This window comes from Heterocephalus glaber, unplaced genomic scaffold (assembly GCF_053883595.1).
Source record: "Heterocephalus glaber isolate CG9 unplaced genomic scaffold, H.glaber_assembly_v1.0 deba00000331, whole genome shotgun sequence".
Classification (NCBI taxonomy): Eukaryota; Metazoa; Chordata; class Mammalia; order Rodentia; family Bathyergidae; genus Heterocephalus; species Heterocephalus glaber.
The window spans coordinates 53,524,620-53,542,183 of NW_028258142.1; the positions used below are offsets into that span (position 1 = coordinate 53,524,620).

The window sequence follows — 17,564 nt, forward strand, 5'->3', positions numbered from 1 at the left end:
TTGTTATTATTTGCTAAGGAGGGTATGGCTGGGACTTTGGGCGCAACTCGCGTTTACGCATGTGCCAGGCACGGGGCGAGAGCGCGGCACACTCGCGCACACACAGCCCGCCGCGGCGGGAGGCTCGCGATCCGCTCGGACCCGCGGCCGCCGCCGCCTCCTCCGGAACTGTTCCACCGCTCTCGCCTCTCTTTCTCCTCGGGAGCGGGGTGCGCTCGCGGCCGAGGGCCCGGAGTCCGTGCGCCGGGGCCAGGATCCGGATCTCCGGGCCGGGCTCGGGACCTGGAAGCGGAGTCGCCGCGGCTCCAGGAGCAGCGCCCGCGCCCCGCGCCGCCTTTCTCCCCGGGCAGCCCCGCGCCCGCGCCCCGGACCCCGAACGCCGGACCCCAAGCCGAGCCGAGCGCTGTGCCCTGCGGGGCGCCCGGGGCGGGGCGCCAGCTGCTACCCCAATGGGGGGGGGCGCGGCCCCGGCCCCGGCCCCAGGGGGAGGCGCCATTGTGGCCGCCGAGCGAGTGGCGCCCGGGGCGGCTTTGCTCCGGAGCCCCGGCCTCGCCAAGCCGCTGCCCTTTGTGCGCCGCGGCCGGTTCCCAGCGCGGTCCTTGTCCGTTTCCAGCCGGGCTGAGCCCGACTCGCTGCCTCCGCCCGCCCGGGCGCCTTTAAAGCCCCCTCCCACCCCTCCCAGCCCCAGACCACCCCCCTTCCCGGTGCAAATGTTGCATTTATTTTTAAAAAGCCCTCGTTCCTCCCTCTTCCTCCCACCGTCCCCGACAAAGGGCACGGGCGCCGGGTCGGAGAGGTGGGCGCCGCAGGTAACGGCTGGGTTCGGCGCCGCCCGCCCGCAGCGCCCTGCCGGGCCGCGTCCTTCCCTCCCCTCCGGCGGCCACGATTCCCTTAAAGGGACAGGGCTCCCGGCTGCCTCCCGCCTGCTCCCTCGGAAGCGGCGTTCGGGGCGCAGAGGTGGGCGGGGGTTGCAGTTCGGCTCCTTCCTGACCTCCTTCCCCACCCGGCCCGCCGCCCCCCGGTGGAAATGTGAAGTGTGCTTCCTCTCCTGCCCCCAAGAGGGACCTGGCTGAAAAATAAAGAATCCGCGCCTCCTGGGAAAAGAACGGGGTGGGGGGCGCGCGCCGGTGGTGGATTCGCGTTTAAGTGAGCTGGAGCCCCCAGAAAGCCGGCAAGAGGAAGCCATCCCCGGGTGCGGGGTCCCTTACCTGGACGCGAGCTCTGCGCGGCCGCCCCGCGTACGCAACTGCCAGCTACCGCGGGTCGAATGTCTGCCTTTGTGCTTTCGAACACTTACACTGTCGTGGAAATGATTTTCCGGCATAAAAACGTTTTCACCGTGACTGTGCTCCGGGGGCCGGCTGGGCGGGAGCCAACTAAGTTAGCAAAGTTGCACCGGGGCCGTCGGCTTTGTACGTGGAGACCAGTACGCAGGAACTGTCCAGTGTGCTCCTGGCCCTGGCCTCCTCGCTAAGCGGTGCCCAGCAGTAGGCAGAAGTAATTTGGTACAAATGCTGCACTGCCTTTTAGATCGTAGACCTCTCTGCTTTCGAGCAAATCTTTGTGTGCTTGCAGGCGTGTGTGTGTGTGCGTGTGTGCGTGTGTGTGTGTGTGTGTCCTTGTGGTACTGGGAGAGACATAACAGTTTAACATACTCATTCTTTAAGAAACGTTTGCCTTCTGTTTTCAATCAACTAAGCTGGCAGCTACAGATACAAGTTTATTTGAGAATACCCTCTGGGTACCAAGCATGCTTGGATTGTTTTAGCAAATTAAAAATGAGCAAAATGCTTTTACCTTCTCAGCAGTAGACTCCTTAAGAGACCTCCTGTTTTGTGTGCAAGTGTGTGCGTTTTAGAGAAACATTTTCTGAGTCTATCTCAAATGTATTTTTAATGTGGAAAAGGAGAAAATAAAGGATTTTTAATGGCTGAGGCTGGTGCCATAGAATGATTCATTAAATCTGATTCTACATCAAGGAATTCACCTGCATTATCTAGGAAACTGTGGAAACTAATAGCTAGCCTACTTGGTGAATTTAAAACAGTAGTGGATCCATTTGTCTCCGGGAGAATGGGCAAGACGCCAATTTCCTCCTCGTGTTTCTATTTGGGTGGCATTTGGCTTATGAGGAGGGGCTGGTGTTTAGGAGGCTGAACTCTGACTGTGAGCATTCTGAGCATTAAACTCCTCCGGAATCCCGCTGCTGCCTGCATGGAAAGAATGATTAGCGATTGTCAGTGAGGACTGTAAGTTAAATGTCTACTAATCAGGTTGCAGAGGTGACCACGGAACTTTAAAACTTTGCATCACAAGAAAACTTCATTGAGTTAGGCTTTTGTTTATAGGAAGACAGTACCTAACAAGGCAAAAATGCCATACGTTTGCTGGGAAGAAGTGTTTCAATGAATGGCATGTGAATGCTAGTTATGAAGATCTCCCACCACAGTATGCAGGGTGACTGCAGTGATTTTGCTGTATTAATTATGCCCGAAGCACAATATAAAGTTCTCTAACACACGCTAGAGGTCTCTCTTCTAGCTCTACGATTTTCCTGTTTGTAATTCTTTGCCAGGGCTTGCATAGTAGGGCTGCTCAATAATGGCTGAAATTGTGATTTACTGACCAACTTCATCTGATGAGAGTTATTTATTTGGGGGTGAGTATTCAGCAATTATTGCACAGATTATATCCTGCCCAACTCCTGGGAAAGTAACCACAATTAGACTTCTGCTAGATAATGAAAACATTAATTCAATATGCATCAAATGATGCATTATGGACTTGCTGGAGTCAAGTTATTCATCAACGAAATTTATTTTAAATGTGAGAGTAATTAGGGAGAGATGTATTAATCGGAGAACTTTCTGAAATGAAATTTCCATTTGGCTCTGTGTTTAACAATAACAGTTGTTCACACAAATGCTTTATGTCTTTGTGTTCTAAAAGCAAAGTGATTGTTCTGTAATTCTGAAAAATGAAGTTTTCGACTAAGGTCTTTTTCCCTTTACATTGCTTTTGAGTCACTCAAAAGATGCTTGTGAACCATTTGTTCACTGAGGCTTTAGTTCTTTACTGGCTGCATTTCTGAACCTTGTTTTGGACTGCAATTTAAAATTTCCCAAGCAAATGGAGCATTTATTTTTTCCATCTCTAGGATGAACCCTCTTGGGAATAAAAGTGAGAGTGTGGGATGCAAGCGTTGTGTGCTCAGTTTCATGGCTTACTCATGCTAAAGTGAGAAACAACTCATTTTTCCTGGCTTCCCATTCATAAAAATAAATGTGCTACATGTATGTTGATGAGTTTTGTTTGCAATAACTGCAAAAAGGTAGAACAGATTATCTCTTATGAAACAAATATTTATTTGTCCCTCCTGTATGGGAAGCACTGTGTTAGATGCTGGAGACATGATGTTGAGAAGAAGTATTCAGAGTTCCCATATCCCTGGGTTTATGATTAGAGAGCCAGGTATTAATTGAATAAATGAACATCTGACAGATTAGTGCTTTGAAGGATAGGGAATGTAGGACTCAGTGTGAACCAAACAGCAGCAAAATGGCCAAGACTGGGGTGAGGTTCCAGGGAAAGTGCTGCCCTCTGAGATCTAAGTGACAGAGATGCAGGGCAATAGATAGAGAACAGAGACAGTACTAGGTAGAGGGGTGAGGGAACAGCCTTTGCCAAGCTGGGAGTGGTGGAGCAAAGGCTGACGCTGGAGTTGAGAGAGGGAGATGGAAGGGACCAGAGAGTAGGCAGGGGGACAGGCACCTATCTTCACCCTCAGAGTGACATGGAGGGGAGACCTGGAGAAGGGGAGCCGTGACAGTGAGATTTGTACATAGAAAGAGCAACTCTGGAGGCACAAAGAGATGGGATTAGAGGAACCCAGGGTGGCTAAAGTGTAGCCCTGGGAAGGTTCTTAGCATCACCCAGTCAGGAGCAGATACAGCCCTGGCTAGGTTAACGGCAGTGGGAGGGACACAGTGACAGAAGGGTTTGAGAGCTGTTTAGAAGGTAAGATTTGCACAACCTAGGAAAGGATTGGCTGGGTCGACTGAGAAGAGAGGAGTGTCAAGTGGATGCCTGAGTTCTGAGCACATTAATCAAGTCAACCTTGGGATCGGAAAGGCTGGATGGGCTTCGTGGCTTTCCCTTCATTTCTAGTATTCACAACGTGCAGCAATGATAAACCTCATTCACTTCCAGTTTAACTGAATTCACAGAGGAAACCAGAGCATCTGGCTGTTCTGAAATTGCTCCGTTTGGTCCGTCAGTACTCGTGAATGCATCAGGTACTCATCTGCCTGCCCTTCTCACCCTGCGATCCCAGATCCCTCTCTTAGGACCTGCACTGTGACGTTCCATTCATCCCACTCTAGCTAAGTTCAGATTCATCACGGAAATAGCCCTGTCCTTAACCCACTGGAACAAAATCAAGAGTCTATCATAATACAAATTAATTGCGTTAAAATATTATGAAAGTGTTAAATTACTATAAAAATTACTGTTCAACTAAAAGCTCATTTCCATCAACTAACTGACATAATTATTTCAAGTTGCTCACTGAAAAAAAAAAATCTAAGGACTTAAAAGTCCTTAGACCAACAGTCTCCCAGTTAGATTTTAGACCCTACTGTCCATCAAGTGTCTCTAACTTTCTCACAGCGACATTGTCATACTTTTCTTAGATGAACACTGAGTTTTGTATTTCTCATACCTGTCCATTCTTTGCATTTCTTCTTATTTCTCCAAAACTTGTTTCCACCACCATGCATAACAATCAGGAAATAATTTTCCCCAATATGTTACTCACCACCAAAATAACATTAGTTGATGAGGAGTTGATTGATTTAATATAGTCTAAAGCTGGGCATTTTTTTTCTTTCAACATCAAAATTTATTAAGAAGAAAATTTCAGTAAAAGAAATCTGCCATAAAGGTTTTATAATAGTTCTTCCCTTTCTGGTTGTATTCCTTCCAGGGAATTCCAGGTTGGAGCTCCTTCCAGGAAATTCAGGTTCCAGTTATTTCCAAGAAACAATGTGAATGAATACCACTCTGCATGGTGGTTTGATACACAAATGTGATTCTGTAAGGGTCTTTTCTTGGTGGTTCTCATGTGGGTAGCCTAGACGACAAGCACCAGTTGGGGAAAAAAATCCTTCATTCTAGCCAAGTCACCAGGGGAACCATTTCTTCTATAAAAACAAGAGCAATAATATCTCTCCAACCTGCCTTATATGTTTTGTTAAGAGGAAGAATAAGAGTACATTTGTCAGACCCGTGGGCACATAGGTGGTGTTTGGTGTGCCACAGGGTAGGATCTTGGGAGGTACCACCCCAGTCCTGGTCCATGCTACTTGACTGCTCAGTCCCTCCATCCACATCCATCCTACCATATGCACCTGCTCTGAGCCTCTTGGCACTGGTTATATCCCTGGTAAGATTTAGAGGAGCAAGTAACTGTGGTCAGTCCCCGATGTCTCACCAAATCTCCCTTCTCTCCAAAGAACACTGAGAGGCAAAATATTATCATATGCCCATCTGACAGGAGAAAGAACTGAGGACTGGGAAGGCTATGTGACTTGTCCAAGGTCCAAGACTGGGCTCCTGGCAGAGCAGGGATTCTGGCCCAGCAGGCAACCACCAGACCCCACTGCTGGCTGTTCTACTGCACCAAGTACCCCTGGAGCTCTCTCTGCCCAGTCCATAGCTCACAGATACTCAGCAGAGTACTCTTCTGCTGTCCCAGCAACTTCATTCTCTCCCCTCCTCATCTTCCCTTCCCCCTCTACCACCCTAAGGGCCACTCCACCAACACCAGCACCCTACTCTTACACTGAGAGAAATTAAAAATGGTTGGAGATTGTTGGGATCAGCACATTGGAGTTGTCTTTCAGCTCTTTCTGAGCAAATCTATTACTCACTCATACTCTGTTCTGCCAACCAAGATTTGGATTCATTTTCTATGCAATGAAAACCGACAGTTCAGCCCTTGCTGCCCACACCGAGGCTTCTATTAAGAAGAAGACTTATGAGCTGAAGAGAATGTTAACTAGACACATTTCAAATACTTGCTAGAGGAAGGGATAGTCTTCCTGATAAATCTTTCCCAAGCATGTCTTGCTAGCATCACTTCCCATTTTCATAGCACTTGCACTTTGCTACAGGTTTTTAGCCAGTAGAACAGAAAATGAGTCTCAAACAAAAGCCGAAGACTCTCTGGATGAAAATAAAAAGGCTGCATTGGTCCATAGTGTTCACAGTTTTCTCCCAAACCCATCCACTCCACCAACTCATCCTCAAATCTCCCTCCATCTAGTTCTGGTTTGTTTATATTACTTAATATTACTAAGCCTCCATTTTCTGAAGTGTAAAATGGTTTTCTGAACTGTAAGTGAGAAAACAATGTGAGCTAATAATAAGTGGGACAGTGACAGCCTTGGTTGTGTTCTGAGGATTAAATGAGATATAATGGGGTGTGTATGCCCAGCATATAGTAAAGGCTCAGAGGATATCCATGGAGTGCCTGGCACACAGCACAAGTTCCCAATAAATAATTGTTGGATGCATGAACAGAGTTTTAAAGAACACAAGAGTAAAGCCAGATAGTAATTTCACTTCCCCGTAAGTACTTTTTTGCCATTGACAAGAGGGTCCAAGTTCTACCAGATGCTCCAGCCTGATGGTGACAGGCTTTTTCTAGCCAATTAGATCAATCATTTGGGAACAGACCACATCTGATCTGGGGAACTACTGATGCCAAATGGGACGTTGTTTCAAAGATGGTCCTCAGCTTTACCTTTTGATGACTCGAGTGAAGGTCCTCCTGGGCATGGTTGTTATGGGATTTCCAAGTAGGCGCCCACTTAGAACTGAGCTATGAAATGATGTGAATGTACCCAGGCTCTGTCCCACAGTGGAATCACTGAGTTGCTTCCCGTACACACAGCTGCTTTGGAGCTGCTCTGATACCCATTCCAGCCAGCAGATGGCAGTGACACACTCACAAGTAAACTCTTGGTCTTTCCAAGCCTCGGGTCTTTTGCTCAGTTTCTGGCATTGTCCCATCCTGGAAGGAAAGAGAGGCCAAACTACCGTTTAATACTTGCCTTGGCTTCTTCAGGCGAACAGCTGAGGCTCAACAGAGACACCTGGGATGGTTAGCACCTGGACGTGGGCCATTTCCTTCTGGCTGTGAGCCAAGGAGGAGACTTCAGGAACTGTAGTCTTGCTGAAATGCACTTACTGGTTTCTTAGAGACAGGAATGATAAGAAAGAGGTCTACTGTTCTGTGCTCTAATCAGATCAACAGAAGAGAGGGCCATCAACCTCCACTTAGCTTCAGCCATGCTGTCACATGGTTTGGTTGAGAGGACTCTAGGCCAACTAAGAGGAATACAAGTAAAAGATGACAACTCTGTTTTAAGCAGTCTTGTGTCACCATGAAATGAATGGAACAGTCTTTTGTGTTCCACCCCTCTTCTGTGGGGTGCTGAAAACTTGCTCTTCCAGTTGCTTGGATCTGTGAATCCACTGTTACCTGTGTGTCCCTAAACGTTGGTTTCATTCTTTGTACAAAGGGAGTAATGAAAATCACATCAGAAGTTGTCGTAGGAATTAAGTGTGCAGCACCAGTCCAATGATTCTTTGTGCCAGCCTGATTTTCCAAGCCTTTGAACTGTATTAGTTCACTGAATCCTCATCCATACATTATCTCTTCCAATCCCCTTAGCCACCCTATGAAATGAGGAAAAAATACTTTGCCCCACCCTACAAGAAAGACAGAAATAAAGTCATGCAAAAGAAGTATATATACTTTTGCTCACATTTATACTGGGACACAGGAAAACAAATTAACAGCAGGATCGTAATATTTCAGTATGATCGAAAACATATGGTGCATATTTACATTTAAAAAATGTATAATAGTAAAAGACACATTGCCATTAATCCCCCCAAAACAGATTCCCTCACAATGAACACACATATGCCATCATTCTTGCCAGTTTCTGAAGCAGTTCTGGAAGTCCCTTTTGTGGGGACTTTTACAACATGTGACCAAAAGTATGGTGAATTCCGCTGCTGAGTGCCGTCCAACAGAAAGGCAGGCTTAGGGGCTGGGGATTTAGCTCAGTGGTGCTGCTGCCTGCCTCGCAAGTCCAAGGTCCTGAGTTTGAGCCCTGGTACCAAAAAAACAGAAAGGCAGGCTTGTGAAAACATCATGGTGTGTCCTCATCCACCTTATCTACCAAATCTGGCATGGTTTGACTTCAGGCTCTTCTCCAAAGTCAATATGACCATGAAAGGTAACTGCTTCGACTGTTTGATTCAGGGCATCAAGGCAGACACCACAGCACAACTAAAGACACCTATAAAAGAGAACTTCTGTCTCAGTCACTTTCTCATTGTTGGGACAAAATACTTGACACCCACAATTTATAGAAGGAGAGGTTCATTTTGGCTCACAGTTTTAGAAATTTCAGTCCAGTCCATGGTTCGCTGGCTCAACTCAGAAACAGCATGGTGGAAGCACCTGGGTGGAGGAAAGTTGTTCCAACCAACACCTGCTCAGAGCAGGTGGAAGGGAGGAGATGGGGAAGGAGACACAGGCTTCACACCCAGGAACCTCCCTCTCCCGACTGGGCCCCACCTCTAACAGCACATTCAGCTATGAACTCAGTACTGGACTGATCTGCAGGTGAGTATAGTCTCCCATGATCCAGCAACCTCCCAAACATATGAGGCTTTTAGGGGACCCCCCATATTCAAATCACAGCAACTTCCGAACTTCTTCAGACAGTGGCAAGAACAATGGGGTAAGTGATTTGGTGCGAGCGGAGTTCTTTGAGGGGGATTAATGGAAGTGTGTCTTTTACTGTAATAAATTTTTAAGAATTTAAACATTCATCTGGAGGGAAGATAGCCTCTTTAGTAAATGGTGTTGGAAAAACTGGATTTCAGCTTGCCGAAGATTAAAACTAGACCCCGATCTGTCACCATGCACTAAACTAAAATCAAAGTGGATTAAAGATCTAAATATTAAGACAGAAACACTAAACTTGCTGGGAGGCAAGTTAGAACTCTCAAAGACATTGGCATAGGAAAAGACTTTATGAACAAATCCTCAGTAGCACAGGAACTAGCACAAAGAATCAACAACTGGGATCTCATCTTATTAAAAAGCTTCTGCACTGCAAGAGAAACCACCAACAGAGCTAAGAGACAAGCTACAATGTGGGAAAAATTTTTACCAGCTGTTCCTCAGACAAAGGTCTACTATCTAGAATATATAAAGAACTCAAAAAAGTCAAAGCCCCCAAATATAAAGACCCAATTCAAAAATGGGCATCTGAAATGAACAGACATTTCTCAGACAAAGAAGTAAGAGCAGCAAATAAACATATGAAAAAGTGTTCAATATCACTCATCATTTGAGAAACCCTGATGAAAACAACCCTGAGATTCCACCTCGCCCCAGAAAGAGTGGCTGCTATCAAGAAATCAACCAATAACAAATGCTGGCTGGGGTGTGGAGAGAAAGGAACCCTTCTCCATTGTTGGTGGGAGTGCAGACTGGTGCAACCACTGTGGAAATCAGTATGGAGATACCTCAAAGAACTAGGATTGGAAGTCCCATTTGACCCAGCTATTCCCTTGTTGGGTATCTTCCCAAAAGAATTAAAAGAATCAAACCACAGTAATATATATGCACCCATGTTTATAGCAGCACAGTTTATAATAGTTAAAACTTGGAAACAGCCCAGTTGCCCATCAACCAGAGACTGGATAAAGAAGATGTGTTTTTTTGTTTTTGTTTTTGTTTTCATAAAATGGAGTACTATTCAGTCATAAAGAATGAGAAACTAGAGACATTTATAGCTAAGTGGATGCACATTGAGCCCATACTCTTAAGTGAAATAAATAGGACACACGTGTAAATACCGAATAGTTTCTCTGGTGTAAAAAACTAAAAGTGTAAATAAGAATTAAAATGTATAATTAATACTGTGAAATAGGCAGAAAATGTCTAAAGAAATAGGGAAAGTGGGAGGGGAAGGGAAAAGGAAAGAAGGGAAAAGAAAAAAATATGAGAAAAGGAAAAAATGGAAATGAAGTCTTTGTAAATAGGGAAGGGTGGAGGGGGTGAAGGGAGGGCAGGGGAATGGGGAAAAAATAAGAACCAAGATGCATCCTGTACAGGTACAAGATTCCAATGATGAATGCAACTGTATAAAAAAAAGAATTTAAACATTCATCACATTTTTTGATGTTTCATCATATTTCACATTAATTGCTAAGTGGTGGGTCCCCTGTTAGCTGCCAGCGTGATTTAGAGAGAAGGGAGATCAACAATGAGAAAATATGGGGCTCACGTTGCAACTGTATGTGATAAAGTGTGTGAATTTTTTTAATGTCTTACTCATTAAAATTTGCATCAGGGACCCTTAGATAGTGACAGTCTCCCAGCCATTTTCAGAGAGGCAAGTGGCCTGCAAAGATTCAGATTGCTTCCACTTCCCTTGCTTAGTGCTTCTCTCACCTGGCAGTGGTCACTCAGCATTTCAGAAGGATCAAGATTCTTTTCTACATGATGGTTACCTCCCTCTCACAAGTGAGGGTCAAGGACAAGAACAGCACTTTTCCCGTGAGATCCTGGAACTCACAGTGGTGAAAGAAAGTCATCTGCAGTGTGGTCTAACTCAGCCCCTCTGTGGTCACAAATGCCTGTCTCAGTCAGGGTCGGAGGGTTTGGGATCTGGCATCCAGTGACTTTGTCTGTCTGTGGCCCACAAGAGGTTTGGTAGAATCAATAAGCCCCTAAATGAGGGCTGAAATTTCAGAAAGAAGCCTTTTCAGTGGCCGAAATATTATATTTCAAAGTTGCAAACTAGGTGACAAGTGAATTATCCAAAGGTTGCACAAGTCACACTAGCTACATAAGAAATGTAGGTGGATCGCTGTAGAAAAGTGGATATCCCGTAGCCGGCACCCAGTTCAGCTGTCCCCACTTACTCTACTTAGCCATGGGAGTTCGTGACCAGTGGAGTCTCCAGGGCCCTGCCAATCCTGCCTGCTGCTGGGAGGTGAGCCAGGGCTGGGTAGGTGACTGGGATGGAGGTGTGCAGACTTCCACCTTAAGCAATCAGGGGCATCTCTTAGCATTTTTCTCCCAATTAAACCTTTGTGTTTATGCAAATCAACGCACAATGCTATTCTTTCACTTCTAACAGGTCTAAATGCATTTGAAACTAAGACTATTTCTAGCTGAAGCTCAACTCATTTAAAAGGCTTGATCATTTAGCTCTGCATAATTGTTCAAGTGTCTTTGTCTCTTCTTCCTTCTTAAAGAAAATTCTGAGTCAAAATGCATTTTAGACTTAGGCTTAGATTCAGCTCTTACACTTGAAAACATGTACCCAGATTCCCTTTTTGAATTTTTTTTCATTGCACAGTTGAAATGTTCATATAGCTGAGTTATTTTTGACAGCTGTTCTGCAAACTATAAATGTCTGGCAAGAACATTTCCATATTATTCTGCTAAGGAGTAAGGAAGTTAAAAAATTTAACTCCTAAACATTCTACCTTCTGGTAAGTTTCTGTGTTAACACAGTAATCTTGTATTTTGAGGCAGGTGCCGGAACCACAGAGCTAAATCTGCAGCCCTAATCTTGTATTCTGAAAGTGAGTGAATTGCTTCTAAGTGGATTGATGTAAAAAACTCTTTGCAAATAATTTGTTTTTACTTTATTTATTTAATTTATTTTTTTTTCCATACCAGGGATCGAACTCAGGACCTTGCGCTTGCAAGGCAGGTGCAGCGCCACTGAGCTAAATCCCCAGCCCCTACTTCATTTATTTTTAATTTTCATGGTAGTGGGGATTGGACCCAGGGCCTTGTGTATACTAAAACACTCTACCACTGCTCTTTTTATTTCAAGACAGGATCTTGCTAAGTTGCTAAGCTACTCCAGCTCAGTTCAAACTTGTGGTTCTCCTCCCTCAGCTTCCCAAATAGCTGGAATTACAGGCAAGCATCACTGCACAGGCTACCAAATCACTGGTTTTAACATCAGTTTTTAAATGTGAGTTTTTGTAGCCACACAGATATTTAGGCCAGTTTTGGGTTATTCAAGAGCTAATGACGTAGCTTACAAATGATCTGTCTTCTCCCTTTTTGTTGCTACCCTATCTACCTTTCAGCCTCGTAATTACCTTTTTTGGAACCTCTGTCAAAGGAGAAATGGAGAAAGGAAATAAATTTCGAATCTAATTCTCTTTCTTTCACCCTCCTCCCCGACAACTTGAAAAGTACGTTGGAAAGGCCTCGGTTCTTGGTTCCTGCTAACAGAAGGACATACGGTATAAATAATCTGGGGGAAAAGTCAATTTGAAAGCATTTTTGTTAATTTTTGATGTGACATTAATTAAACTCTTACTAAGTTTTACAATCTAGTGATCTGCACATTGCCACTGAACTCAAAGTTTTCTATTCTATTTCAATTTCCGCAGCCATCCTATATGATTTCAGCATGATCTTGAATGACTTATCAAACCCCTTAACAAACAACCTTTCCCAACTATGAATATGAATCAGCCTCCCAAAATATTTTCTAGCTCAGTAATTCTCACACTTTAGTGTCCATCAGCAGTGCCCGGAGCACTTGTTAAAAACAGATCCCTGGCTGCACTCCCAGAGTTGCGGATCAGTTAGGTCCAGAGTAAGGCCTGAGAATTTGCATTTCTAACAGGCTCCCAATGCTGCTGTTCCAGGAGCCTCACTTTGAGAACCTCTGTTTGAGGGGAACAGTGGGCCCTGAAGCTCCTCCTGGAGGGAAATTCAAAAACGACTCATCAGTCAAATAAATTTGAGAAACACTATACTCTCTTTTAGAGTTTTCTTAAGTATTTTGAAGGTTTGTAGAAGTCTTATGATATGGGACTCAGCATTTTGTAAACTTGCTGGGCCACACAGCCCTTTATTCTGTCGGTTCCAGTGAACTCTTAGAATCAAGAGTCCTGGGCCACGTGACAGATAAGGCTGCCCTGCGTCACAGTGAGTCCAAGAGCCAAACATCACTTCTGCTGCATGGGGCCCACCCACTGGGACATTTCTGCCCCTCGGCACCTCCCACACAGCAGTCTCCTGCTCCAGAGCAGCACGCTACCCCCCACGCACTCCCACCAGACCTGCTTTTGAGCTCAGTGCCTTCTCTGCCTCCTCCTTATTCCCCGCCCAAGGAAGAAATCCTTGTCCTCTCTCCCTCCTTATTCTGCCTGGGTTCTCACCATCACCCTTCCTTCCCCCTTTCCTTGACCTCTTTGTCCTTCCTGGCGTGGTGACGCTAAGCCTCAGACACCCTTCCACTCACCTCTCTTTTGTTTCTGGGAAGCTGAGTGACAGTAGCAGATTGCCATATAGTTCTTCGGTTTGGTGCCATGCGGAAGTCGTTTGTCCATTTAGGCAATATTTGCACAGTTTTTGCTGTGCCAGGCACTACCCTAAGCCTTAAAAATCAAGTGATGAACAAGGCAAAAAGAGCTACGATCTCACGGAATTTACATTCTTGGGGTGGGAGGAGGAAACTTTAATCAGATAGGATTAAGTGCTGTGCAAAAACTGAAGACAAGGGGTCAGATGAGACCTTTATGAAGAGGTGGCATTCAAGTCAATGTCCAGATGGCAGTCTCGGTGGCCCGCCTCAGGTGGCCCCTTCATCTTACTTGGCAGCCCCCACATAACTTCTTATCTTATTCTTCATGGAAGCTGTTCTGGATTTTTTACTCTTCTTAAATCCCAAACCTACTCCCCCTTAGATAAATTTGCTCCTGATTTCTTTCCTAATACTGAGGATTGAATCTGGGGACTTTTGCATTGAGTTACGTACGTCTCTAGCCCTTTTATTATTTTGAAACGGTCTCACTAAAGCTCACTAAGGCTGGGCTTGACTTGTGATCCTCCTGTCTTAGCCTCCCAGGAGCTCCTGATTAATTGAGAAATGTCCACTCTGCTCTCAATATTACAGTTGCCCTCCACATCCCGCCTAGTTCTCCCTTCTTCCTGGCTGTCCCTCCTCATTGCTCCATCTGTCCTCTTTCCATTGGCCCCTGCTCTTAGCTTTCCACCATTTACAAAAGAACCTCTCTGTCTGTAGCCCCCATTCATACTCTGAAGCCATAAATCCCACTGCTACTAGATTTGGAGAGAAGGCCATAATTTGGACTAAATGAGATCATAGAGAAGGACCCTCATCTGGTAAGATTGGTGTCCTCATAAGAAGACACAGAGAATTCACTGTCTGCTATGCTCAAAAGGCCACGTCAGAAACAGCAAGAAGACAGCTGCCTGTAAGCCGGGAAGGGAGCCCTCTCCGGACGCTGAATCCACAGCACCGGATCTTGGGCTTCCCGGCCTCAGGCAGCATGAGAAACACATTTCCTCTGCGTAAGCCACCCAGTCGGAAGGTGTCCCGGCGACCGCAGCCCGAGCCAACTAAGCACCGGTGCTTCAGCAGGAAACAGAAATCCTCTCCTCCATCACTGGCTTCCGCTTCCCGGGCCCAGCTGTCACCTCCCTCCACCTCCCCGCCCACAGGTTGTCCTTGTCAAGCCATGTCCTTCCAGAGTGTGCTCTTTTTGCCTTTTCAGAGCAGGACGGCGTTGCCCAACGCAGGACAGAACGTATCCTAAAAGGCTTCATTTCTAACTTCCGTCCGATCGGGACCTCAGCAGCTCCCCAGTGTGGCCCATCGTTCAGCTGACCTGGAACACCCAATCTGATCTTGGCTTGTCACCGAATCCAGTCACGTTTCTCAGGGAGGTTCCCTTTTTACTTCCTAACTGAAAAATTTCCCGAACACTTTAAAGAAATAGGGAGTCATTATGGCTCTATTTTTTCAACATCAATATTGCTGGGTTTCTACCACTTTCCAACCCAAATGGTAATGAGCCCTAAGCAGACGTGAAGTTTAAAAACCAAAATTGGGAAGATGGTTTATTCTTTTTAAGGAAACTTCCTCTTAAACTACGCCTTCTCTTTTTAATTAATTAGAGCCCCATCAACCATTGCTTATGCAGTGGAATATCGTCACAGCATGTACCCCAGAGGCCTGGGATGTCTGGAAGAAAGACAAACGGCATTGCCTCCCCAAACTGAGAGATCTTGGCTCCACCCCCGTCCTGGGGAAGCCTGGGGAGCCCACCTAGCATTGCTGTGATTTCAGAGCGGCCCGGGATTCCACAGGGCACGGGAGAGAGGCAAGCAGGGAAGGGAAGATTGACGAACCAGCGTCTGTGAGAGCCCTCGTATAGTGCTGGCCATGTAGCAAGCATTTAGAAAACAGTAGATATTGTCATCTGCTCCACTCTCAGTATAGCTCTTTCTTGCTGATATTCATGCTCATGTTTATGGAGCAGGGTTCTTCCTGGGTCTCAGGGATGAAGTTGTGGAGCTTGCATCAAGATCTGACATCTGCCACCATAGTTGCCAAGATGGGTGGTTGAAAGCCATCACATTTTGAACCCAAAGAAGCAGTGGGAGCAGAATATACCCACTGTCATTCCCCCAGATGGACGAACATCTGTAGAGACCAATGGTTAGGCAACATGGCATGCCGGCAGAATGCACCAGGGGTTGAGAGATGGGGGTTCTCCTAACGTGGGGGCAAGGAGGCTTGGCAGATCATGGCCATAGGGACCAGTGAGGAAATGCAAAAGGGAAAGTGAGTAGAAAATAAGACACAGCTCTCGGGCTGCCGAGTTGCAAAATGCCAGCCCGACAGGGAAGAGTGTATCGTGGGAAGAATTTACAAAGCTGTGACTAAGCTAAAAAGGGCAGAGGAGCTTCTGGTGTATAGAGAAAGTGTATTTTTAAAAGCCCAAACTATCCGAGTAGAACATGATGTGTGCTGTGGGTTACAAGCAACCAACTGATCAGCACTTTGTGATCAGGCACCACAGGGCCATGAGAGGGCAAAGCCCCTGCTACTGAGGCTGGCATTGAAGGTGACAGGCAAATGACAGTGGGCAAGGTGGCCACCATCAACCAAGTCTCCGAAGCAGAAGGCTTGCTGGAGGAGGCGGGAACATGAGGAGGCCTTAGAGATGCGCACAGCACAGTGGGCTGGGAGGCTAGGGGACCAAGAGGTGAACACGAAAAATGAGTCTGAAAGGCAGGTGGAGAAGCAGAGGTTTGGGGAGGATTGTTCCGTTCTTCTTGTTCACATCCCACCTCCAAGCTTCTGTGAAGCTACTCCCTAGGATCTAGGTTCCCAGTACCATGCCACTCACGGCCCTGTCCTCTCTGACTGTATCCCCAAGCTTCCTCTGCAGGTCCCCCCTCTAACCCCGGTTCTGGGGATTGAAGTCAGGGCCTTTGTAGGAAGCTACTTCCCCAAACCTTTTATATTTTTATTTTTAAATTTTGAGACAGGTTCTTGATAAATTACTCCGGCTGGGCTGGAACAAACCTGTGATCCTCCTGCCTCAGCCTCCCCCTGGGATTACAGGGGAGCACCACTATGCCTGGCAACTTCCTCTTTTTTATACTGTCCGCCCTTCCTGGGGAACCTCAGGACCCCTGACTTCAGTAGGAACCAACGCAGCTGACTGCTGTTTGCCACCCGTGCCCCCCCCCCCCCGCATCATGTGCACCTCTAGCTGGCTGGCAGCTCCCTCCTGTGATGTCCCAGAGTGAAGTCACCCCCTTCCTGCTCTCCACCACTTCCCTCCCATAGCAGCCCCCCCACCCCGGCCAGGTGTGTGGGGCACAATCCATGTGGCTTTTCTCATCCGGTGCTCCACCTTGGCTTCATTTTAGACAGATGTGCGCGCGCGCACACACACACACTCACACACACACACACACACACACAAGCACACACAGCCATCAAAGCCTGCTGCTCCTTCCTCCTGAAGGTCTCCCTCCATGCCCACCCCCCTTTTATTACTGAGGCAACCCCCCTCCACCCACCCTTTCTCACTGCCTTCCTGTGAACGACGCCCGCCCACATGGCTCCGCCACTCTCTCCCCAAAATTCTGTTTTCCAGTCCCAGATCAGAGAATCCAGACTCCACACTGCATCTTAAACAGAGCCCTCCTTGTCTGCCTTGCCTCACTGTGCAGGTGACGAGGCAGACAGCCAGCCTGGGTCCAGGGCACAGCCTGTCACCCCTGCAGGACCGAAGGAGGGCGTCCTGGCACAGGGTAAGCCCTCCTGGCACAGAAGCTGTGACGAGCAGTGGTTAGGATGTTAACAGCGTTATCAATGTTTCTCTCTGGATCAAAGGATTCTTATCTCCTAATTTTTACTTTTCTATATTTTCCCACTTCTCTTTAGTAACCCTGAAATCTTTTTACATTAACCTGATCTTTTCTTTGGAAATCACACAATGTTCTGTCCTTGCTGAAAACAACCTTCAGTAACCTCCCACCCAGAGGCCGAGCCCTGCACCCCCAGCCTTGGCCAAATTTATCCAGGACACCGCCCACTGCTCCACTTACAGCCCGGGCTCCAGCTTCTCCAGACTTGCCACCCAAATGCTATCTCCTGCTGTCGTCT

General features: G+C 46.7%; 1 protein-coding gene and 1 long non-coding RNA gene across 2 annotated transcripts in view; one reads left to right on the plus strand and one right to left on the minus strand.

The window, feature by feature from the left end:
* LOC101701984 (uncharacterized) overlaps nucleotides 1–17,564 on the minus strand; it is a 125,391-nt gene that overhangs the window by 27,448 nt on the left and 80,379 nt on the right. The window contains exon 2 of the long non-coding RNA XR_015444232.1: nucleotides 1,209–8,186. This is a non-coding gene — a long non-coding RNA (uncharacterized LOC101701984). The remainder of the gene's footprint in view (nucleotides 1–1,208; nucleotides 8,187–17,564) is intronic.
* Kctd1 (potassium channel tetramerization domain containing 1) overlaps nucleotides 1–17,564 on the plus strand; it is a 193,497-nt gene that overhangs the window by 289 nt on the left and 175,644 nt on the right. The gene's annotated exons all lie outside the window — the stretch shown is intronic.